Raw genomic sequence first — 24,676 nt, forward strand, 5'->3', positions numbered from 1 at the left:
CATTAAAATACCAAGCAAAAGTGTTAATAACTATTTGTGGAGTAAAATATTTTATGGTTCTCATCATTGAGCACAGTTTGAATCATATAGTAGGAACTAACTGAATACTTATTGGAGTAACATGTCGCAGGCAAATAGTAATTAACTGAATGAATAAAGTTTTTGTTTGTGCATTTAACTCAGGTGTGTTAACTCATAATATGAACAACAAAAACATCCAGCTTTGTCTAATGGATATGTACAGAAACTTAAATCTGCATAATATATGGAACTTCTGCAAAATTATCTCATTAATTTCAAATGATTAGGAGCAACCAAACCACATTATATGACCACATTGACATTAATTTTAAAAAAACAAAAACCAGAAAAAAACATTTATCTTTCAATTAAAAAAAGCTTTATCTTATGAGTAAAAACCATAAAGTGAGTTAGAAAATATTTTTAAGAATAATGTAAAAGCTATATATTCAAGTGTTTGGTATATAACCAAAACAATACTTAGAGTGGAATATAAAACCTTAATATTTTTATTATAAAAGAAGAAAGTTTGAAATTAATTAGGTAAGCATCTTACCTAAGGAGTTTAAAATTAATAGAATAAAAAGAAGAAAAGAAATAATAAATATAAAATCTGATACTAATGAAGGAGAAAATTAATATCTGAATGGTCTATAACCTTTAAAGAACTTAAATCACCAGTTAAAAAAGCTTCTCCCATAGCAAATTCAAGGATGAGCTTGGTTTTTTTTTAAAATTTTTTTAAAAATTAATTAATTAATTTATTTATGGCTGTGTTGGGTCTTCGTTTCTGTGCGAGGGCTTTCTCTAGTTGCGGCGAGCGGGGGCCACTCTTCATCGCGGTGCGTGGGCCTCTCATCATTGCGGCCTCTCTTGTTGCGGAGCACAGGCTCCAGACGCGCAGGCTCAGTAGTTGTGGCTCACGGGCCCAGTTGCTCCGCGGCATGTGGGATCTTCCCGGTCCAGGGCTCGAACCCGTGTCCCCTGCATTAGCAGGCAGATTCTCAACCACGGCACCACGAGGGAAGCCCCATGAAGGCCATTTTAACTTGGTGAAATACTGGCATTCTTATGTTCACTATTTTAGTCCTCTGGATAATAGAGTTATAACATTCATCCACCTCATAAAGATGTTGACAAAGTAAATTAACTTATTTCATCTTAGAAATACATATTAAAATATCAGTTCTTAAAATTATTTGTTATAAGAAAATCAATCTCTGTTGCAAACAGACAAAAAGATAGATTTTCCTGCATCTCTTGACAGTGATTTTGGGGTTTTCATGAATTTTGAAAGCTTATGAATAAAGAAAAGGGTGTAATCCCAGCAGTGAGTAGGAAGTTTATGATGACATATGGATGGATGTCAGCAAGAATCAAGAACATTCTTGCAGAGATAAGGGAAGGCATCGTGTGGGAGGAACTCACTGAGCTGTCTCAGGGTGCTGTGGATAGACCATCTTGAGTATCACCGAAGTTCTGGATTCTGCCATATATTTTTCATATACTAACCATGATAAAAAGCCCCTTGGGGACTTTAATTTTTGAGTGTCTTTCATTCTGATAAATTAAAACTCCTCCCTTCAAGTAGAAGAGTTTTTGTACTACTATGAATGGTAATAAAAGCAACAGCAGCAAAAATAACAATAAAAATGATATCAGCTTAATACATTGCCCTCCTGTGCCAGGCCCTAGTCATCTCATTGTGTCCCAGCAAATTTGTGAAGAAGATATTATTATCCTTATCTTAACGTATGTGGAAATGGGGGCTCAGGAAGTTAAGAAATCTCACCACAGTCACATAGGTTGGAAAGGATAGGACTAGGATTCAAACACAGATTTACTGCTTTTCAAAGCTGAATTTTTAATCCCTGTACAATGCCATAAACAACTGGTTTACAGTTTCCATTTCTTCATAAAACAATAATCTTAAAGTGCTTTTTATAGTTAGCATTCGGGATTGTCTATCAGCAATAAGAATAATGGACATAAAACTCATGGATTCTATTGGCTTCAGTTGCTACTCACTGTTTATCCTTTTGGAAATGTTCCAAGAAAATACACCAAGAAAGCCATGTTGCACAGAAATAACAATAGAATATTGGTTAAATATGATTACAAAGCACTTCTCTTTTATGATAAACAAGTCACATTTTTTAAGATGGTACAAATTATAAACGTTTTTGAAAAGAAATTACTTGTTTTTAGTGTTTCCTGAAATATACTTAAGTTTCAAAAATTCTGATACAAACCCCTGAATCTTTAATTAGAAGACAGAAGATATGCTGACATGACATATACAGGTTAAATTATGAATTATCTTTTAATTCTTCCTTGTTTTCCTCTTAGCCCCCAAAACATGTTTTTTACATACTTTCATTTTAGACTTTAATTTCTAAAATGCTTGGCTGAGACTTTTCTTGATGTACAGAAAAGCAGGTTTATAATGGCAAGATCCTCAGTTTAGAGTCTCAAATATGTCAAGTACATAAAAGCATATGCAAGGTGAGTGAGAAATTTTCATAAATAATTATGGTGTCTTATTATCAGTCTCAGAAATCCTTCTTACTTGTAAGAACACCTAAGATACAGAAAGAACCAAATTAGTTAATGCACGCTTCACTTATTTAACTCACAAAGACATATGAACAAAGATTATGAACATTGATTCATTATTAATTGAAAATTTAAACCTAACAGAGAATAGCTTGCTTGATATCTTTTAATTTTACTTTTTAATATTAAGCAAGATCATTATCACCATAACTATGTATGCAGAATAACACCCCACCCACCTTTAAAGAACTACTTTTCAAAATATTCAGATTTTTTGGCCTGTGTCAGTTTTTCTGCTAATATCTCAGAAGAGATGTTCCTTTACATAGTTATTTTCTCTTAAAATGCTTTAAAAATGATCTCAATGAGCTTTAACAAGTTTATTTTCGTTTGTTGAACCACCTAGTCAACCTACCTCAGAATGCAAGTGAAGTAAAAAGTGAAATAAATGTGAATAGCAGCATGTAAGGCTACCCTTAAAGTAACAGTCTTTAAGGTAAAAATTACATGTTCAGGCTATGTTTTTATTGTTCATGGAGGCCAACAAATTTTATTAGGTGAAAAGAGTCAAGACAACAACCCATGCTATGTTATATGCTAATCCATAGCCATAGAAAAACTTAGTTACTGGCTAAAAGTGAGGATTGACTATACCAGCTTCAAAAATGACATGTTTTATTGACGATTTTGCCCCCAAATTCTAGGCAAATCATATGCATTTTTTGACCATAATAATTCATGAATGTAAACATGGATGTAAAGCAGTGGTCTCACCTGGGGTCAATTTAACCCCGCAGGAGTCATTTTTGTTGTCATGACTTGGAGACTTCTGTTGGTATCTACTGGGTAGAGGCCAAGGTTGCTGCTAAACATCCTCTAGCGCACAGCTCCACACAAAACAGAATTATCCAGTCCAAAGTGTCAGTGGTGCCACTGTCACAGTTACTGTGATAGAGTATGAAAAGCATCAATAAGCAGGGATCTAGAGTTCAAAATTCAGTTAGTGTATTTTGGGAGGATTAGAGTATAAGAAGGTATGTAAGAGTAAGGAGGAAGAACAATAAAGCATTGAATATGCAAACATAATCAGAAACTGAATGCAGTGAAAAACTAAACTGAGCCAAGTTATCTGAATAATAGTTATCCAGTTACATAAAAACTAGAGAAAAGAAGGAAAGCATTAATTATACACAAGTATTGCAACTTGAAGGTGATGGGATAATTCAGGGGCAAAAGGAAGGTCTTTTTAATAAAAGTGATTTATTAAAAAGTGGTTTAATAAAAACTAGATATGTGTATGAATAAAACTGAATGTAAATACTGACTTCACAGCACACTCGAAAATTAACTTGAAGTAGATCAGACTTAAATGGCAACCTAAAACTATAAAAATTCTGGAGGAAAACCTAGGAGAAAATCTTTGTAACTTTGGTATGTGTAGAAGTCTCTTAAATAAAATACAGAAAACAGGAAGCAAAACAGATTTGTTGTTGTTGTTGTTAAATTCAAGTTCATCAAAAGTAGGAATTTTGCTCTTTGAAAGACATCATTAAAGAAACAAAAGATAAACCACAAGTTGGGAGAAAATACTGACAAAACTTATATCACTGTGTAAACCTTTAAAACAAAAAGGTCAGCGTTTAGTCAGCAAAATTGAGTTTATGTGGGAATAGCAGAGGAATTGCAATTTGGAACATGCGTAATAAGGTTAACCACAGGAAAGTCCGGAGAACAAAGGAGAGGAGCATTCTTTGATAGAGGAAGGGAGAAAGTTGAGAGGGGCTGGTTTGAATGAAAGTTTATTGAAGGAGACTGAGAGTCGCGGGTTGTGGGGTTGTGGTGGCTTCTCATTGGCTACTTTGTAACAATTTATCATTGGCTGAGCTGTTGCTGGGCTGGAAGAAAATCTTCCTTCTTTTTGCTGGGGTATGTAAATTAAGCTGTGACAGGCAGTACAGGTGTGAGGGCTCCCTCTTCACTTTAAATGAGGTTTTCCTTTATTTATTTTCACATTTCCCCTTTTAATTAATATCTTTCCATGAAAACACTGCTAATCAAGAATTGGGTTTTTCATATTTAGTGGTTTGGTCCCTCGGTGTTAGGAAGGACCTTTTCTGGTTGTCATGGCCCACATCAGAGGAAAAGTATACAGACTGGAACTGTTGAAGGCACATTTGAGTAACAAGGAAGGGTAGGAAGGAGAACTCTCAGCCATTTCCCATTTAAAGTCTGTATCTTATGAAGATTATAAGCATTGGAGATCATCTCAAAGCGTTGAGCTAGCATCCCCTTATTGGGTACATCATTTCCATAAGGGTTTGGCAGGCAATAGGTACAAAGCTTAAAAATAATTACACAAAACAGGATTAAAAGTAGTATGACAAATCCAGTTTGTATGATGGTTCTAAACCAGGATCCTAGACTTGAAGGTAGCCAACTGAACAAATCGAAGGACCGTGGATAATCAGGTGAAATTTGTTATAACCAGTGTGCTTGTTCCCTGATCTTGTGTAATTGAATTTCTACTTCTCCAGAGGCATTTATCCATGTACAACAGGTGATATTTACTATTGCATAAATGCCTCCTTGTTCAGCAGATAAGTAATCAAGGGCTATGTAGTTGTCCAAAACTACTTTAGCCAATGAGTCAAGTGATTGTTTTTGGGCTGCTGTTGCTTTGGCTGTGGCATTGACCAGCTCTTCTAATATTAGGGAAAGATTTCTGATCACATGTTCATTGGCACTTGATCTGACGCAAGGGAGAAAGACTCTCCCTGTGGAGGCAAGCCCAGAGTCATGTATGTCTCTGAGTTGTTCTTGTCTGAATCTATGCCTCAGGACTGGAAAGGTAACAGTCATGGAGGCCAGTATAATTTTAAGGGTCTGTAGGTCACACAGGCAGTTTTATTCTGGTTACTCTTACCTTGTGTCCCTTTCTTTCATAAAGCCTGGAGTCAAAATTTCTCAAGTTTGGGTGTTAATCAGAGACAGGGAAATGGACCAGGGAGTCTCTAGCATCATGGACAGATCAGTTTTTGATGACAATTCAAGCAATCTGAAAGGTTATCCCTCCCTCCCCTTAGCAATGGCCTGAGAGATACAGATGATGACATCTTTCCAGGTCAATGCCAGAGTAAAGGAAAGAAAGGGAAGAAAAAAGTGTTTTATGTTTAGCCAAAGTATGAAGTCTTGATCTAGCATTTTGAGAGGAAGTAGTCTACCTTAATATCAGCTACTTCTCTTCCTACTCAACTTTATTTGGAGGTCTCCGGCGTTTGTACACGAGGTCAGATGGAGCCTTTTTCAGCTGTAAGATGTGTATCTAAGTTTCAAGTCCCTGAAGTTTGGTTGCTATCTGAGTTGTGAGGAGGACCTAATACGGTCCCTTCCAAGGATATTCAAGAGCAATCTTTGTTCTTAGTGATTGAAATGTTAGTTTGGAGATTTGTAACCAGATATTTGAGGAAACTAGAATTCAGGATCTAGTACAGTTTACAGGTAGATAACAAAACCTCAAGGACAATTAACAGGGTTAGAATCTAACATAGACAAAGGTGTGAAAATAATTTTTCTCTCCAAAATTGCCCCCATTTTTATCAAAGATAGTGACAGTAAAACTAATTTATTTTCATTGAACTTGGCCTGTTTATTTACTTAAGTGCACCAATAATAGTGAGGGGCCATATAAGCTCTTTTTATGACTGCTTTGTTAGAACTTTTTATAAGGAATCTCAGATTGAGCTCTTAACAACCTCTCAAGACCAGGAAGCCAAGTCCAAGTCCAAGTCTAAGTAGTTCCTTAAAGATATCTGGTTATATCTGAGTCTATGCATGCCTCTCTCATATGTGATATTCCAGTCAAAGTTTTGGTAATATAGCCAGTATTTCTAATTGCCTTGTTACAAGGAGAATAGATTCTTATGGAATTCATGTAAATAACTATATTGTTGTGAAAAGAATGCTCCAAATTTCCAAATTTTGAAGGGATCAGGAAGAGAAAAAAAAAACAAATGTTTTATCTTTGTCTACATAATGTCTACATAAGTCATAGATAGCTTAAGAGAAAAGTTTTCCTTAAATCTGAAAAAAAACCCATTAAGAAGCCAGCATTCTTTCAAACAAAAAAATGATAAAAAATTATAATCCTCCTCCTCAGTTCATTTAGTCCCATGTAATTAATATTTGTTCTGTTGAATTCAGGTTTTCCATTAGTTGTGGAAATTCTTACTCAGTTCAGTTTTATGATCTGAAAGTTTTCAGAAGCCTATACTTGTCAAAAGTCCTGTCCTTAAATTTCCTTGACATTAAAGTACTTTTGCGGGAATGCTTTCGTAAAAGCGCCAGAATAAAACAATACCTGTCTGTAAATGACAAAAGACTAAAAATGGCAATGGTTAAAGATCTGATGAGAGTTCATTATATGGCAATTGGCAAGGAAATTTGGTTATTTCTGTGACATGCATTTAAGATGGTAACTAAAATTATGACTGATAATGTCACACGAGGACATATCAGAATTTTAGGAATTTTATACAATTTCTAGAACACATATTAACATTCACCCATTCACCAATGCTTTCTCACAGAAAAATTTCTCACCATGACACAAAACCTGTACTAATAGAATCAAAAATCTTCAGTTTCTCTGTAAAAGCTTGCCAAAGTGGATAAACTTATGTTCAGTATTTAATGTTTCAGTGCTTTACCTTATTTGGAAATCATTCAGATACTCAGTGAATTTAGCTCATGATTTAACTGAACATAACAAAACTTTAATAAATGTATTATTATTATTTTTATTGAGGTAACCTTGGTTTATAACATTATATAAGCTTCATGTTTACAACATTGTATTTCTACTTCTGTGTACTCTATAGTGTGCTCATCACCAAAAATTTAGTTTCCATTTGTCACCATTCAGCTGACCCATTTACCGCCCCCCCCCCAAACCCCATCTGGTATTCACTACTCTATTCTCTATATCTACGTGTTTGTCGTCGTTTGGTTTGGTAATTTATTTTGTTTGTTTCTTTGCTTTTTATATTTCACATGAGTAAAAACCAACAGTATTTGTCTTTCTCCAACTGATTTATTTCTCTTAGCATAATACTGTCAAGGTCCATCTATTTTGTTGCAAATGGCAAGATTTCATCCTTTTTATGGCTGAGTAGTATTCCACTGTATATATACCACATCCTCTTTATCTCTCTTCAGGGCTTCCTGATTTCATTTGAAATGAAATTTTCTTTTATTCATTTTCACAAGACAAAAACTTATATTCATAATATATGAAAAAGCCCTTTAATTACAGGAAGACAAAAAACCTAATTAAAATACTGACAAAATATTTGAACAGACATGTAATCAAAGTAGAATAACTAATAAGCACATGAAAGGATGTTTAGCATCTGTAGCCATTTGAAGAATTCAACTTAAAACTATAATGAAATAACATTACACATCCGTTAGAATGGCTAAAATGAAAAAGGGTGACAATACCAACTGTCAGCAGGATATGGAATAATTGGAATTCTCATACGCTGCTAGTAAAATGTAAAATGGTATAACCACTTTGGAAAACGAGTTAACATTTTCTTAAAAAGTTAAACACATATCTAATGTACAAACCAAGAGAAATAAAAAGTATATGTCTCTGCAATGATTCATATTTGAATATTCATAGCAGCTTTATTTGTAATAGCCCCATGCTAGAAACAATTCAAATGTCCATAGACAAAAGAATGGATAACAAGATATAAGATAGCTAAATAATGTAATACCACTTAATTAAAAGGAAAATAAACTCTTAATATGTGCAACAAAAATGATGTATCTGAAAATAATTATGCTTAGTGAAGGAAGCTAGACAAAAGCAGTGTATACTCTATGATTCAATTTGTATTAAATTCTAGAAAATACAAGTAAACCATATGGACCTAAATAAGTCAGTGGTTGTCCGGTGATACAAGTAGAGGGAAGGATGATTTGAAAACAGGTATGACGAAATTTTTGCAGCAATGGAAATGTTTGAAGTAATGATTGTGGGTGAAATTTCATGAGTATGTATGTGTGTATATATATATATTTATATATATATACACACATACATACATTATCCTGCACAGATTTCAAGTATATAATTTGATATCTATCTATCTATATATATCTACTTGTATCACCAGGCAACCACTGACTTATATATATATCAAATTATATACTTGAAATCTGTGCAGGATAATGTATATACATTCTCTCTCAGTAAAGTAGTAAAATCTAAAAATATGTATTTCATGGAGTAAATATTGACTAATGTGGTAGAAGAGGTGGTGAATAGATGCCCCCAATTCAAACCATAGGACAGAAAATTCTGAAGCACTTCTGCATAGTGAGAATTTTGGGGATGCTGGCCCAGGGAGTACATCCACAGCATCTTCCAAGTTTGCTCCAAGCTGGTGTGCTTCTCCTGGGATGGACCTGACTCATTTACAGGGAATATCTGGCCCAATCCTGGGTCAACCCTTTCACCCTTTGCCTGCCACTAGTCACCCTCTCCTAAACCCTTGTCCTGGGACGCCTCTGCATCTGGCAATGAGGCAACAGCAGCTACAGCGCTCACTTCTTCATCCTCCGGGCTCTGGTCCCCAGGCAGCTGCTGTCAGCGTTCAGACGCCGACTCAGAATGTGCCCGGTCAGGCCTGCCTCAGGTGCACCCCCAGCTAGAGCACCGCCCCAGCCAGAGGAGCAGCTCCCCCCTGGGCCTTGCCAAACGGTGCGGCTCAGATGTGCGACAGCAGCCCCTGCCCTCCACGCCCGCCAAAGTCATCAGTGTAGATGAACTGGAGTACCGACAGTGAGCAGGGCAGCAGGCTTGCCTAAGCCTGGACCTTATGGTGGCAACCTGGTCAGGACGCTGCTTCCTCATCTCATGTTGGTTTGTGGGCTTTTACTTTGTAGCAGTCTGTGCGAAGCTGTTTAAGGGCACCCAGGCACCTGGTGTTGTCTGCATTATGTTGGAAGGAACTTATTAACCAATCGAGTGGAGCCTACATGGTCTGAATACAGGATGCAGTGTTGTCAGTCCTGAATACAGGGAACAGTCTTTTTTTGTAAGACATGTGAATGAAGTGTTGGTGCCTTCACCAAGAGGTGGCACCTTAAGGGTTCTGAGGAAATGTATAGACCCTTATGTACAGACCTGTGTATAAACAACTTTTGTACATACATATAGGATAGCGTTTCTGAACTTACACAGCTGTACATGAAAGTAGCTGATATTAGTTAAGCCTGTGTCAACAGTTTCAATTTTTTTTCGCTTGTACATTTGGGACTTTTTCTTTTGGTTGATTAAAGTTGCATATGCTAAATGTATGAATGAAAAAAAAAAAAAGTTGCCTAAAGCATTGGTCAGCTTGATAACATGCCCCAATATTGGTTTCCTTCTTTCTCTGTTACATTATTTCCCATCCTCTGCTCTTGTTCCCTGGAATCACTCCTGGAAATAAGCTACTATATGTAAGCCTTTTTCTCATAGGCTGCTTTCTGCTGGCTACTCAAGGTAGGGTATATGTCTTTTCTTCAAAGTCTCTCTGTACTATAAATATGGCTGATGATATAAATGGTGAAGGTCTGGTAATATCTTTCAATACAGAAGGTATTTTTGAGTGATGCCTTCAGGAAAGGAAGAACTGTCTTCTGTAGAGTTCTAAATATGTTCAATTGAATTATTCATCTGAAACTTCTCCAACTTTAAGTTGTTCCCCGACTTTACTTTGTGTAAATGTAGCATGTTAAGAGATATATTTCCAGCCCATATGAGTGAAAGGAGTCACTTGAGCTCCTGTGTTAAATGAGAATTTGCAAACTTGCAACCTACTTTAGTGCTAAGTGAAACAGATGTGTTTTGTGCATTTCATTTAAGGATATTAGTTTGCACATTTATTTCCCCAAGGTCAAAATAAATGGATACTGTGTATCTTTTCATCCAAATAGGAAAATGTTACCCAGGAAAGCTTTGGTTTGGTTTGTTATTAAGGCATCATTTTAAATTGATAATGGGTACTTCTCATCTACAACTTGAGACTAGCTTTAGATCTGGAGAATGGAGTCATTTGTGTGCTGGAACCCGCTTGTACCAGTTCCGGAGAGCTAAATATGCCCATCTTTTCTCAACTTTGTGTTCAGTGTCATCACATAGACAGCTTGAAATTGACAACGGTGGGAATATTTACACCACAGAAATTGGCAAATGCTGTAAATTAGGGTTTCCTTCATCCCCTTGCCTACTCAGTTTATCAGGCCATCACTGATAAAATCATCTAAAAGGCACATGGTACACTGTGACAATCACCCCTTAAGTTATTTCCTCCAACTTGCTTCTCACTAAGCTACCTATACAACGTAACCATAATTTTGAGAGAAAAGGGAATGAAGACCTCCTTTAAACCTTTCTTACTTTGCAGATGAGAGAATGGATGTCTAGAGAGGTTAGTTGATTTACTCAGCATCACACAATTGGTTTCAGGGTTGGGGCTAGAATCAGCCTCTTGACTCTAGCTACTTGGTAGGAAAATGATTTTCTAATTATTCAGATTTGAAAGGTGCTCCTACAGTTGTGTGGACTCAACTTGACTGTAGGATCCCAGTCAAAGCCTTAAACATATTTGGGTCCAAAACCTGTATTCAACCTATTCATTGTGGAAAATCCTAAACAAGCCTGCTGAGATTTTTTGGTTGTTTGTTTCATTGGCAATTTTAAGCCTTTTGAGAGCAGAAGAGTTCCAAGTGAACTTTTTTTTTTTTAACTGCATGATTACCTTTATCAGTGTTCTTTATTTCTTTTTTTTTTAATTTTTATTTATTTATTTTTGGCTGTGTTGGGTCTTCGTTTCTGTGTGAGGGCTTTCTCTAGTTGTGGCAAGCGAGGGCTACTCTTCATCGCGGTGCGTGGGCCTCTTACTATCGCGGCCTCTCTTGTTGCGGAGCACAGGCTCCAGACGCGCAGGCTCAGTAACCGTGGCTCACGGGCCTAGTTGCTCTGCAGCATGTGGGATCCTCCCAGACCAGGGCTCGAACCCGTGTCCCCTGCATTGGCAGGCAGATTCTCAACCACTGCACCACCAGGGAAGCCCCCAAGTTAACTTTTTATAAGCACTTATATACATATACAGACTCAGATGAAAATTGATGTGCTGCTCCGTATATGTCTCTTGGATTTAGGTGTTTTTAAACTCTCGTGATTTATTGGATCTAATGATAAGAGAGAGCTATGAAGTTGATCTGATCGTTGACCATCTTAATGCTTAAACAAATGATTTAAAAGATATAATATAAAATATCTAAGACCAGAAAGACACATTTGTAAATGTATATAAAAATAAAGGCAAAATATAAACAACATACTTTCAGAATCTTGGACTAAATGCTAAAAGAATTTTGAGAATGCCTTTAGTACAACTTAATTAGTGATTTGCAAATTGGTAATTATTGAACTTAATTGAATGTCAGGATATTCTTTAACTTAATGTAGCAACTTTGTTAGCACATTTCAGTGTTTCTAAGTGTTTTACAGACTGTGGGGACCGCTTTCAGTGTGGAATGAGAATGTTAATTCTCATAACAGGTATATGGAAAGCATCGCATTAGTTGAGGGAAGGTTTCCTGAAAGGAGTAGTTTGTTCCTCCTCCTTATCTGTGGATGGGTTTGGGAAGTCTGTGTTTCCTACCCTTCCATGGTAAAGTTTTGAGATGCAAATACTTCTAGGTATGTTTTGGGAAGAATATTCATACTGTTCACTGGCTTTACAAAGAATTCTATGAATCCTCTGAAGATAAAGGTAAGGGAAAAGTTAATTCATTTTTATGTGGCATCTACTATGTGCAACACTGTACCATGCATTTAAATACCTGGTTGCATTTATTTAGTCTTCACAGTTTGAAGAAATAATGTTACCTGGCTCTGATCTGTCTGACTTACCTTCCTGATCTGCTCCAGCAAGTTCTTAACCTCTTAACCCTCAGAGTTATTGCTAGTGGATTCTAGAGTTAATCTGGTAAATCTCTGTATTAGATGGTAGGTAGTTATTTTATTTATTTTACAAATCCTTATTGTTCACTTTGCTTCCTTGGATTTATCATTGTTTACCCACAGTATTCTATAGGATATTGCCATTTTCTATCAGGAGCTCCCTTGGGCAAAAACATATATTCACCTAAATAAGTGAAGCATCTATCTGTATATGAAGGTAAAATATTATGCAAACTTTTTGTAACTGGCCTATGAAATGAACATGTAGAATTCTATATGAAAATGGCCAGTTTTCCTTTTGAGTGTTCAGATTTTGGATTTCTTTTTTTTAATGGGTGAAATATGTAGCTGTAGTTTTCCAACAGTCATTTGAAGGCTTTTGTCTGGACACAAAACTCAGTAAAAACATTTATTGTAGTTTGACTTGAAGTTTTCATCAAGTGAGCTGATGAGAAGGCAGGTGGTTACAACGAAGCAAGACAAGCCTTAGATTGCTACAGGCATGACTCACTATGAAATACAAGTGAGCAATATATGAAAGCAGCAAAGGATTGAAAGGATGGAATAATTTCATATTTCAACACAAAAGATTGCCTGGGATTTTTTCCTATTCAAAAGGGGAAATATGACCTTCTGTCCTGGCTTATAAACAAATCTATTCAACAATTTTTAGCATGCCTGTTCTTTCCTACATTGTTGAAAATGTATCCCACAGCCTCCAGAGAACCCAGCAAGCTTAAACCTGGCAAATACATTAATCCCTCCCTAGCCATTTGAGAAGAACCTGAGATCCCAAATTTCTACTCTTGTTACTGAAGCAGTTTTCAAAACCCAACTGAAAGCAACTGAATTTTTTTACAAGAAAAATAGAAGGTGAACTGAGTGAGATATGGGCACAGAGGTGGATTTTCGTGCTGTTAATATGCCTGAGAAACTGTGAGGCAGAGAGTAGGAATATAAGTACCCGTGGTGAATTGAGTTACATCTTTGAAAGTCAGGCCATTGAATTCTTTGTGGTGTTTAAGTCCCTTCATAATGAGTTAGGTCATTAGGGAAATATGCTATCCTAATTACCTTTATAATCTTATTGACCTTTACAGATTTATGGGTGCATCATCTTTATTCTGTAGAAATTCTCGTGTGATATGGCATAGGATAGTGTTTCAAGGCAAGGGCTTTGGATCTAGAAGATCTAAATTCACATGTGGCTCTACTACTTGCTAGTTGTGACACCTTGGGAAAATTTGGTAACTTGTAATTTCCTTGTGTCCCAGTTTCTTCATGGATAAGATTAGAATTGTAACAGCAATTGCCTTTTTTAGGTTATTTGCCAGGATTGCATGAATTAATGGACGTAAAGTTCCCAGCACAGGACCTTGCATCTAGGAAGCACTCTGCATGTTAGTTCTTGTTAGGAGGCTGTTCTGTTAGTTATAGGAAGAGGCCAGTACTGGGACAAGTCCTGGCATCCTGATTCTGCCAGATGCTGCCCAAGTTGTCAAGGCAATTAACCTCTCTCAATTTAGAATTTTCATCTGGCACAGTGAAGGGAGTGACTGGCTATAGCTTATATGACCAATAAGGAAGGGTTTAATGAATTGTAGGATAATAATCACTAACATTTATTGGTTACTGTTTTAAGTGATTCACATACATCAATTCATTTAATTCTTATAATAACCCTATGAGATAAGGACTATTTTTTCACTTCCCATTTTATAGATGAAGAAATTAAAATACAGAGAGATTAGGTAATTTAACACACAGCTAGTAAGTGGCAGATCTGGGACTAAGTGGGTTAAAAAATTGTATATATAATATTATCCCATTTTGGGGAAAAGCATTATGTATATAAACTGTATTATAAACTGTATTATATACACAAACTATTTTTAATATATAAACTGTATTATATATGTATATATTTATATATGTGTGTATATATACACACACACATACACACACATATGCATACACACATGCACACCATGTCCAAAAGAAAATTAAGAGAGTTTCACATGATATGAATATTTTATTGGGTGAGAAACATATTGCTGGTGAACAGGGATACTTCAAACCTGAAAGTGGTATGAAGCTCAGAGGCATGATATTATAAGGTGTCTTATAAAGAAAGAATGAGGAAGTTGTTTAACCTTTACAGTGATTGATTATTACAATGGGGGTTTCGAGACAGAAGAGAATTGGTTAAAAGAGATTATCTTGTACTATGTTAAGAAGACAACTTAGGTTTTATTTATGACTATATGGGGCATTTATAAGAAATAACCTAAGTTAAATTTCACTTACATTCATGGAATAAACAAGATTAAATTTTGCTTATGTGGCATAACTGGTTTTGTCTGCTCAGGAGTCTTCAAGCCTGTTCTCCTTTTTATTTTATTTTAACAATTCCCTCCTTCTGGTCATTCTCTCAGCGAGCTGTTACTCTTGGATACCACTGTTGAGGTAGTCGCTCGGATGGATGGGTGGTCATATAGTCACTATTACCAAGGGATATTCTCCAGATTGTTAAAATGTTAAAAGGAAATATACCTAGGAGGTGAAATTTAGGGCAACCTTACATTTCTTCATTTTGCTGATGATGTTTTTAATCCTTGTATAATTGTATAGGAGGTGAAATTTAGGGCAACCTTACCTTTCTTCATTTTGCTGATGATGTTTTTAATCCTTGTATAATTGTATTCCTTGAATAATAAAATAAATTTTATGGAAAAATAAATATGTGGGTTGGACTAGATGAACTTTCAGGTCCTGCCTGAAAATTATATTCTGTGATTCTACATACCAAATTAACGCAGCAGCAGGGAGTTTTTGCTGTAGGAAGGTGGACAGTACCTCACCTGCCACTTGTTTTCAAGAGATTCCAGGGATACACCTATGTGGGGAGTGTCACCATTGCCCATGCTGCTGGCGTCAGGAGAATTGCTGATATGGACAGCCTACTACTCTGTTGTGATTAAAGCAACCAGAGGCTCACTCTTGCCTCCTCTTTACTGGTTTCCAAAGCAGCAGTGGAGTGACAGAAAGGCCTAGGGGAAGCAGTATGTGTGGTGTGTATGGAACAGTCATTATTTAGTGACACACAGTTCCTTTCCATCTGAATGGCAAAGTATGCTTATATTAGGTAATTCAAATGTTTCTGTTAAAATGATTGCTAATTAAAATATTCAAGAAGATGGGGAAAGATGAGATATAGATTAACTGCTAGGGTCTGGTTCTACTGCAGTGTTAATGTTTGAGACATTGTCACTCTGAGACACCCAAGAGGCAGGTCAAGGTTGTGTGTAGGGCTCAGCAAACAAAAACACCAAATCTGTTCTCAAAATAATTTTATATATGATATTTTAAAAAACAAAGTAACTGGGAAAAATCAGAAACTTCTTGCAATTTCTAAGACTTATTTTATGGTTCTGTACTAGTCATTGTTTAAATGTATATGAGATGTGTTCTCTGAACAGTATTTAGGGTCTCTAAAGGTCTTAAACTAGCCTCAGCATCGTCACACCATGTGATTAAAATGACTCTTGGAGACAGAGAAGACAGAATAATGACTGGATGAGCAAAATATGGGCAGTTGCAAATAATTCTAAGCTGATGGCTGGGATGTTTACTCAAGCATAAGTCACTGATTACTGTTCACTGCATATAACTCTTTACCAAAGGTCAATGCCCTTTTCCTACGGGCTTCACTCTTTGTTTCTGGAACGGGAAAGATAAATGTACCTGAAAGTAAGATTTTTTTATATATAACTGAATAAATCTTAAAGTTTCTCTCCTTCAGACCTGAGTAAAGAGGGAGGATATATCTCGTAGGGATTAAAGTTATTTGACTATTCAATTACCGTTTTAAGCTCTCCTGTGACCCTCTTCTTTACCATCAGAGGATAATCTAACCTAGAAGAGGCAAAGGGGGTTGTCTTAGGTTGTTTTTGAGAAAAACGTATCTTTCCTAATTATGTACTTGAAACACAGACCATTCCTCTTTATTAACTAAATACATTAATTTTCAATTTGGTATGCAAAAATTAAATTTTTCCCATCTGAATGATGGTTGGTCTCTGCATAATATGTACCATCTGCTCCAATTGTTTAACAAAATAAGCATGAGATATCTATTTCTTTTTTAGAAGAAAAAGAAGACTTAAGAGTCAAGAGACATTTTGAAGCAGGATTCTATGGAAGAACAGGATCCTTAGTTTAGAAGAAAAGGAGTTGGATTCAGTTTTCCTATTTCCTTCCTCTTGTCTAATATGTAGGAAGCCAAAAATCAAGGAGCAAGTATGTGCTAGGAGAAACGGGCTTGATCTAGAAGATCTAGATCATGAATAGCTGGTGAAACACTCGACGAATGTTTAAGGGTTAATAAATAATGACAGAAATGGAAATCAATTAACTTTGTTTTAATTTGTACCTTGATGAATGATTTGCATACACTTTGGAGCAAGAGACTCAGCTCAGCATTCCCCTGGGCTCCTTTTCATTTTCACTCCTTGGAACGGCAGCTGAGTCAAGTCGGGAAGCATAGAAGTCTTGCTTGCTGGAGAGAGTGCCCTCTAATCACTGTATCCTAACCCTACCAAGATTTAGAAAGAATAAATTTAAAACTGCTTAGAGGGAGATTTAAAGAGTTGCCAGAGCAAAGCCAATTAAGGTAAATGGACTTGCTCTGTCAGTGATGCTTGTGATTGTTTATTTCATAATGGAACTAAGCCCTAGCATGGCAATACCAGAACACCAGACCTTTATGTTGGTAGATAAAGAGTATCGAGGTCTCAGTCTCTGGTTGTTAGCAAATCACTCCCCAAGTGAAAACGCAGCTTCTTAAAATTTTGAAAAAATATCAGCATATAACTCATTCATTCGATAAGTGTTTGTGGGTACTTCCTATATGCCAGGTAAACCGGTTTTCTCTAATAAAGGATCAGGAAAAAATTAGTGAGATTAATAAGTCTCCAGATATGGGGACCTAAGTCATTCCTTCTCTCTAATTTTGAGAACCATCTCTGATTGGACTTTTAAAAATTTGCCCGATTGATGCCTGCCCAATTGAATTATAAAGATACAACAGTCTTTCTCAATTCTTGACTCTGATATAACACAGGTATCTCTAAGCCTCAAGTTTTTTCATTATCGATTGAATATGATTGTGATTTTCTTCTAAGAAACTGAAAAAGTCACTGAATAAGTAAGTGTCCCAGAAATGGGCTGCTCTGCAGTTGGTTCACAAAGTAAGATTAATGACAGCATGTAGTTGGTGATGCCAAGGCCATGTGGAGCAGTCATGGGAGATTAGGTTGTAACCATCTGTTTCTCATGTGATGTCTTAATAAACACCACCACCTGCACTGACGTGTTATTACAGTTGGCCTCCTGGGTATTTGTAGATCAGGGTACTTGGGCACAAGGAAGGAATTGTTGCATCTCCTTGAGTTACCACATGGAATGTTTGTGGCGTATATTAAAACAGTGGTCCCATTTTAAGGTTTTTGTCTTTCTCTGTCTGACTTACTTCACTTATGATAATCTCTAGGTCCATCCATGGTGCTGCAGATGGTGTTTTCTTAAATACAGACAGTATTATGACAGCTTTGATCAGATGCAGATTAGAAGCGAAAAGCTCAGGGGGAAGAAAAGGAAAGGAGACAGAGTGAGAGCAGTAAGCGAGAGCAAACAGACTGACAAAAGGAAGAGAAAATGATTAAAATAGTCACAATAAAGAAAAAGAAGTCAATCTTGACCCATTTAGTTTAGGCGTAAAGATCTTGCCTCCTCAAGTGTAGTAGTATTTTTTTTCAGTAGTAATATTTTTTCAGCAGCTATATTATAACTGCTGCTTTTTTAAGAAATAAATAAATTTATTTATTTATTTATTTTTGGCTGTGTTGGGTCTTCGTTGCTGCATGCAGGCTTTCTCTAGTTGTGACGAGCAGGGGCTACTCTGGTGCATGGGCTTCTCATTGTGGTGGTTTGTCTTGCTGCGGAGCATGGGCTCTAGGTACACAGACTTCGCTAGTTGTGGCATGCAGGCTCAGTAGTTGTGGCTTGCGGGCTCTAGAGCTCAGGCTCAGTAGTTGTGGCCCACGGGCTTAGTTGCTCCGTGGCATGTGGGATCTTCCCAGACCAGGAATTGAACCCATGTCCCCTGCATTGGCAGGCAGATTCTTAACCACTGTGCCACCAGGGAAGCCCCATAACTGCTGCTTTTAATAATGAATTTTAGCTACAACAAATGTTGTTATGTTTATTTGTTTAGTAAGACAGGAAATGTGTAATCATTGTAGCTATATTTCCAGCTAAAATTGTGAAGAAAAATTAAAAGCTTGGCTCGAAAACTATTTGTGAACTTTGCTTTTTGAGAAAATCTTATCTTTGACTATGCAAGGTAAATGAGTTTTTACTATGCAATAGTTAATCTTTAAAGCAAACTCAAAAACTGTTCTTCTGTAGCCTGTCTTATTCTTTCAGATTAAATGACTTTTAGGTGCCATGAATTCAGACTTGATTTTGCTAGCACACAAAAGGCAGGTCTCCTTTTGGAGATTATTGTAAGAAAATTCTATGTTTGTGAGATCCTAGTGTGGACAAAAAAGTATTGCCTGCTTTTTCAGTAAACAAAGAATGTTGCCTGCCATCAAGCCCTCAGCTGCTGCAGCTGCCCCCTATGATGCTCCCTGAAGGGAATTCAGGATAGAGGAAAACAGGATACTGGCCCTAGATAGTTAAGATACATATCAAAGGAATACTTTCAATGAGCCCAGACTCTTGCATCTTCCCATACATAGAAAAGCACTAAAATTATTAGCTTGAGATGTCTGTTTTTTGTGATGAGCAGTAATCTTTTGATGTTCAACTACTTGTTTTTTTTTTTCTTTTTCTTTTTCTTTTTTTCCCTTTCAAAAAAATCCTATGTATCATGGCTCCTCCCTTCCCTCTTTGGAACAGCCCTTAGAGCTCTCTGAGAGGCTGTCTCCCAGGCTATAGTCCTCAGTAAGTTCCCCAAATAAAACATAACTTGCACTTTTAGGTTGAGCAGTTTTTTTTTTTTCAGTCAACACTGAATTTGGAGATGCTGCAGTGTCATGCAAGTGGCCAATGACATTTACCACTTTCTGTTCTAAAAGTCCATTTCAAATGGGGAGTGCAAGGCAAGGCCAGTGAGAAGCAGAAATTTTGCTGCATCACTACCTGTGTTTACAGACATCCTCTACTCCTTGTAAGCCACCTTGCTTTTAGCAACTTCATATTTATACACCTTCCTGTCATTTTTCTACTCAATTTGATATCATTTGGTCTTTGCTCTAACTCAGTACAGTGCTCTTAAAATGCTTCAGGTCCATTGTTTTAAAGGACACACTAAAGTAACTCATGTCCCAATAAGAAAATGCTAAATTCTTTGTTGCCTTTCTGGGCATTGCATTCCACATTTCTTTGCAAGCAAGAAAACAGAGCCTAAAGCCTAAAGCTCATTTAGGGGATTGAGAGAATGAAATTTCCTTCTTGATTAACAGTTGACTAATTATGAGTTCCTGTTTTGCCTGGAAGGATATAGCCACTGTTTGAGCTTTTATAAACTCTTAAGTATCTACGTTCCTTTTCGAAAAACCTCATCCAAATTCCAATGAAATCTCCTCCTCTGTTAGTTCACTGCCCAGATTTTTTAAATGGGAAAAGGCAAAAGCAAAAGCAAACCAACCAACTGGAAAAAAATTCAGTGAGTGCCTTGAGGCTTTGAGATAAGCTAGAAATAGATCCACACCCTGCTATCCATGTGCATGATACACAGGAAAAATTAGAACAATTAAAAATTTTTTGAGTCTTTTTCCTTTGAAAATTTGATGTGTATTCTAAGTTCATAAGGCATGATAAATACTGGGAAGGGAAGTTCTCTGTGTGGTGTGTGTGTGTGTGTATGTGTATGTGTGAGTGTTTTCTTTTTCCATGTAGTTTCCTGAAAGGTTCTGGAAGTAAACTAGCTTGCTTTGCTGTTTGTGTTGTCACAACTGCTTTCTTGGAAAGATAAGCCACAGGTCCTTTTGAGAAATGGGTAACCATATTATTGGCATTTACACAGAGGCTTCTGCAAGGATGTTGGCAACCTCAGCTGAAAATCTGACTTCTGTGCTGAAAGTGGTGCTATCAAGGCCTATGGAATTGCCGCAGCCTTTGCTAAGATTTTAGTTCCTTTTGTTTATTATTTTCACCCTTTTCTACTGGAATACAATTCATGGTACTTGTAAAGCATTAGAATATTAATCCTCTCTAAAAAGACAGAAAGAGACCTGATCCTATTAAAAATATTTCTCAAATTCAAAATGCCAGGAAAGGCTACTTGTCCTTCTCCGTATGAAGTTATTTCAATAAATAAAACTCATTGTGCTTTCTGATATATAATTCAAAGTACCTCATTTATGGTTTTTTTTTTTTTTTTTTTTTTTTTTTTTTTTTTTTTTTGGGCTATGGTATTTTTTAAACAACGTGTTTGGGCATATTGTGAAGCAAAGATATTAACGGCTCAGCATCTCTAAAATCTGAAATCATTTCCAAAATAAAGTTTGAAATATTCCTACTGGTTTGGTGTTCTAAGAAACAGCAAATGAGAACTACCATTCCAATTTTATTTTAAAATTATTGGGATTTGTTAGAAATACTTGTGTGGTGTTGATTACCAAAAACTATAAAACATCTTGATTTTTTTCATTATAATAATTTGTAATAAAATGCCATGAGTTTTATTTTTCAATGCACCGTATGGTTTTTAGTTCTGAAGTTTTAGCAAGACATAATTCAACAGCAAGTAGTAAAAACAGGCCATTTTAATGACTATTTCAAAAAAGTTATTTACTTTCAAAGATGATTGGCCCTGAAATGTTCTCCCTTGAATATTATACACATAAAATGTAAGCAGAACTTTATATTTTAAAAAAGTGAGCAAAAGTAGATCAATAGTGATGAAAATCATGAAAAATAAAATATTTGGCTTTATTGTGTTATTGCAAACTTTAGAGAATATCCCAAGTTCTGAGTCAATTGCTTATTAAAACAATTATAATTGTCATGAAGTATTTAAGTAGGTATTATGTGTATGGCTTGTATTAGAAACTTTGTATCTATGCCTCTGAGCTCACATTGTAGTCGAAAAAAGAACACATCGAAGATCACCACTTATTTTCCCCCAAATGTTATATTGAACCCAGTCCTGTAGACTGTTAAAGGTTATAAAAATAAAGAGTTCTGTGGTGAAGTACACTTTGGAAATTCTGTGTAACATTTAAACTTGTCCTCTAATATAAAGCTTCTCAGTTCTATTGCTATGTTAATGTGAACTCTGGGTCTACAACAGAATGATCATTTATCAAATTTGTTTGACAATTGTATTAGTCAGGGTTCTCCAGAGTAACAGAACCAGTAGGAGATATCTGTCTATATATCTGTCAATCAATGAATTTATTCTGAGGGATTGGCTCACCTGAATGTGGAGCCTGAGAAGTCCCACCATCTGCTCTTTGCAAGTTGGAGGTGCAGGAAAGCTGGTGATGTTGCTCCAGTCCAAACCCAAAGGCTTGAGGACTAGGGGAGCCAATAGTGGGAATCGTTAAAAATAATCGTGGAGTATCCCAGGGCCCACGAACCAGAGGGCCTATGGTGTAGATACTGGTCTAAATCTGAAAGCCTGAGAACCAGGAGTGCCAACGTCTGAGGGCAGGAGAAGGTGGATGCTCTGCTCAAGTAGAGAGCAAATTTGCCCTTCCTGTGCCATTTTGTTCTGTTCAGCCTCTCACTGGATTGAATGATGCCCACCTGCGTTGGTGACTGGATGTCTTTTTTTACTCAGTTTACTGATTCAAATGCTGATCTCTTCCCGAAACACCCTCACAGACATACCCAAAAATAATGTTTTACCAGCTATCTGGCATCTCTCAGCCCAGTCAAGATGACACATAAAATTAACCATAACAACTCTGGAACTCTTTTCTCATGACATATTCATGGGATTCCCTGGATGTTCTTTATAAGCTGCTGACATATACCATATATATATATATATATAAAGTTGATCCTTGAACAATGCAGAGGTTAGGGGCACCAACCCTCACGCAGTCTAAAGGCTGAGTATAACTTTATAGTCAGCCCTCCATATCTTCAGTTTCACAGCCATGGAGTCAACCAACTGTGGAACATGTAGTACTATAGTATGCAGTTATTGAAAAAAATTCATGTGTAACTGAATTCATGTGTAACTGGACCTGCACAGTTCAAACTTGGGTTGTTCAAGGGTCAACTGTATGAAGGAGCTAAGCTTTGCCATTAAAATGGTAGAAGTATTTCAAGGATGAAATTTTTAGATAACTAAATTAAAAAAATATATAGCTCCCTCATTTTTAATAGCATATTTTTATTTTATTTTATTTCATAAGATGTCTTTTCTTTCAACAATTGTTGATCATTTATCTAAACTTAGACCATTTAAACTTGACCTAAGGGTCAAAGTATATTTTCCTATAATAGTGTAACTCATGAAACCAATAGAATAATGTATTGAACTGGCAAAAGACCTATTGCTGTTAGGGAGAATACCAATTTGACTGAGTCTTAGAAAGGAGACCATCTACAGCAACAAGACAGAGCTATTAGCACTAAGAACTAAATGATCTGTGCCAGCCTGACTTCATTCCAATAAATATTTGCTCTGAAAAGATAAGATTGCAAACCAGTAAATACTTTCACTGTTTGCTTTAGGAAATTCGTGTAAATCATTTTTATCTGAGATAACAATCTGCTTATCTGGGTAAATAGCTCATTTATCAAATAGCAATTTACTTATGAAGACTTACTTCAAGACCTTCATCTCACTGTATTCACCAACACCAAACTATTAGGAACTTTGCCCATTCCCATTTTATTCCTCTCCCTAGAAAACCTTGAAAGACCCACCTTAAAACCACTTGAGCTCAGAAACCAAAACTCTATAAATCTCTCCCTCTGACTTCTCTCTTCTGAGACACAGCTAACATGGTATTCTGCTTTACTGTAGTGAGTTCTAATAACTTTAGCTTTATTGATTCTTTGCTTGGTGATATTTTGAAGAATTCAACAGTGGGATCTCAAAATAGGGGAAATTAAGAATATTTTTAGGGTTTTAGATTCTGAGTAGGGTGATTTGAGGGACTGGGCAGAGTTTACATGTAATAACTTTGTATTGGTAATGATAGCAAAGCAAGGTTTTGAAGCAAATCTTGATAAGCAAACTATAACACTAGTCTTAATACATATGCTCTTTTCATTGGCTTATAAGAGCAAATACATTTCACTGAGCAGGCAGATAATTGTTTTTAACTTGGTCTCAGCGTTGTTTAATATAGGGACAGAAAAGTATGCCTCATCCTTGTGTTTAACAAAAGGACTGAAAATTATGTTTGTTTTAGTTCTCACTGATGCAGATAGAGAATGAACATGTATTTGTTCATTGAAATAACTCATCACAAAAGCATTTAAAGATTGAATTAAAATAAGGTAGCTAAGTTAGCTATAAAAAGTTGCTAATATCCTATGGGACTATAACACTATAACCTTTCAGATTATCTTTTCTACTGAACAAAAATCATGTAACTTCTGTCAACTGAAAGAAAAATGCACAATATAAGAGCTGTAAGTTGAGTTTTAAGTGTCTTACTGAGGACTATAGCCTGGGAGACAACCTCTCAGATAGCTCTGAGAAACTGCTCTGAAGAGGTAGGGGGAGGCCAGTATACATGTGATTTTGGGCAAGGAGTATGTGCCACCCAGCACACATTGCAGTAGACGGTTACTGCTAGTTAGAAGAGCAGATATCTTAGTTAATGATTTCAGTTAATGAATTTTTTTTTCCTAATAGGGAGATGCAAGAACCTGGGTTCATGTAATTATTTTTTGAAATATAAGTATCTGAGGGCCTATTTTGCCTGTTTACCCAAAGCACAGAGTGCGTCATCCTGCTCTCCACCCTGAATTCCTTTCGGGTGTACTGTAGGTCAGCGACTGCTGTGGCTAATGACTTAATCCTTGTAGAACTGGATA

The 24,676-nt window shown here is 36.3% G+C and overlaps 1 pseudogene; it reads left to right on the forward strand.

The window, feature by feature from the left end:
- The first annotated feature begins 8,911 nt into the window (after window positions 1–8,911).
- On the forward strand, window positions 8,912–9,431 carry LOC103004479 (eukaryotic translation initiation factor 4E transporter-like; annotated as a pseudogene).
- The last annotated feature ends 15,245 nt before the right edge of the window (window positions 9,432–24,676 follow it).

This window comes from Balaenoptera acutorostrata, chromosome 5 (genome assembly GCF_949987535.1).
Source record: "Balaenoptera acutorostrata chromosome 5, mBalAcu1.1, whole genome shotgun sequence".
NCBI classification, from domain to species: domain Eukaryota; kingdom Metazoa; phylum Chordata; class Mammalia; order Artiodactyla; family Balaenopteridae; genus Balaenoptera; species Balaenoptera acutorostrata.